Source organism: Eptesicus fuscus, chromosome 1 (genome assembly GCF_027574615.1).
Source record: "Eptesicus fuscus isolate TK198812 chromosome 1, DD_ASM_mEF_20220401, whole genome shotgun sequence".
Classification (NCBI taxonomy): Eukaryota; Metazoa; Chordata; class Mammalia; order Chiroptera; family Vespertilionidae; genus Eptesicus; species Eptesicus fuscus.
This window is the reverse complement of record NC_072473.1, coordinates 10219445-10221010: the sequence shown is the minus strand read 5'-3', so window position 1 is coordinate 10221010 and position 1566 is coordinate 10219445. Positions and strand designations below refer to the sequence as shown.

Sequence of the window (1566 nt, the reverse complement as noted above, 5' to 3'; positions counted from 1 at the left end):
GCCCGTGGGGAAAACGAGGAAAGTGCGGGCCCCTCACCAGCTGAGGGAAGCTGCCCTAAGGGGCTGTGCCCCGGCTGTGGTCCGCTTCCGCCCGCCGAGACCGCCTCGCAAACACCGCGGCTGAGCGGGGGAGGGAGGGAAGGAGAGCGGGACACCAGGGCGCAGGGAGCGCTATCCGGCACGCGGCGCCCAAGAGCGGTCTCTACGCAGGAGCGGGAGCTCCGCCCCACCGCGAACGCGGGTTCTCGGGAGGGGGCGGTGCCACCTCGGGGGGGGCGGAGTTACGGCGGAAAGGCGTGGTTCCAGCGGAACGCGGGTTCTGACGGAAGACTATAAGTAAATGAACGATGGAGGCGCTCTGCGTAGAGGTTCCGTAGTGTAGTGGTTATCACGTCTGCTTTACACGCAGAAGGTCCTGGGTTCGAGCCCCAGTGGAACCAATCGGAGGCCGTCGTTTTTGCTTTTAACGTGCTTTGAGTTGTCCAGATGAAAACATAGAAAACAAATCAAAGCACTTTCCTTTCTCCCTGTAAACAAACTTTCATTTTATTTCTTTAATTTTTAGAATGCCTTTATCACAGAAGCGTAATGAAAGATACCCGGCTCCTCCATTCCCGGCCGCCGTCGCCTCAACTGAAAAACAGCAGAGGTGGGGCCCGGCAATGTTGTAGTCTGGGAGCACACCGCGGCCCCCCAGGACCCGACTCCCATCTTCCCTCCGCTACTTCAGGGCGGCCTGAAAATCTAGAGCTGGGGGGAAGCAACACCATCCAGCGCGGCCCTTTCCCTGCCCAAAGCCTCCAAATAAAATATGGCAATATGCCAGCTCTTTGATTGCTGTTCAATTATTGAAGGGTTATTACTTATTATTATTTATTAATGATTAATAATAATTATTCTGTCTTGAATAATTATTGTTTATCAAATTATTATTGATTAAATAATAATTGTTATTATTATTTAAAGTTTTCATTAAACTTTAAATTCAGAGTAGGGAAAACAGTCCTTTTCTATTTAAAAAATTAATAAAACAGTTCTTTTCTTGTTTAAAGTACTACATATGTCTCCTTTACAGTCCTTTTCTTTTTAATACAACAGTGGAGTTTGTTGGATAGACCTTCGTCTGTTTAATGAATCCATATACAGTACAGAATAAATGTCAGGCTTGTAGACACCCAATAAACACTACTGATTGAACAAGGCTTCTCTAGTTCCTTTTTGTTCCTCTTTATTAGTTCATTACACTTTCATTTTGAGGGGTCATTATCTTTTTAATATTGGCTTTTTTTTTTCTTTGACAAGAGGAATGAAGGAAAGGTGTCTGGGACCCTGGAAGCTGAGGTGGGATAGTGGTAGCCAAGAACCAAAAAGGCAAGGGGAGCCGCAATCCTTTTCTCTGCATTTTTTCCACATAGTGTTGCTCATACAGTGTGTACATTTGCACCCTTTTCTAACTCTAGAGTATGACATGTGATTGTCCCTGTTATTACAATCGTTTCAAGTTTTAACTTTATCTTTTTACCGTCTTAACCATTTTTAAGTATACAGCTCAGTAATGTGAATTAT

The 1566-nt window shown here is 45.7% G+C and overlaps 1 non-coding gene across 1 annotated transcript; it reads left to right on the top strand.

Moving 5' to 3' along the window:
* The first annotated feature begins 367 nt into the window (after nt 1-367).
* On the top strand, nt 368-440 carry TRNAV-UAC (transfer RNA valine (anticodon UAC)). The gene has a single exon. It is a non-coding gene; the product is annotated as a tRNA-Val (tRNA).
* The last annotated feature ends 1126 nt before the right edge of the window (nt 441-1566 follow it).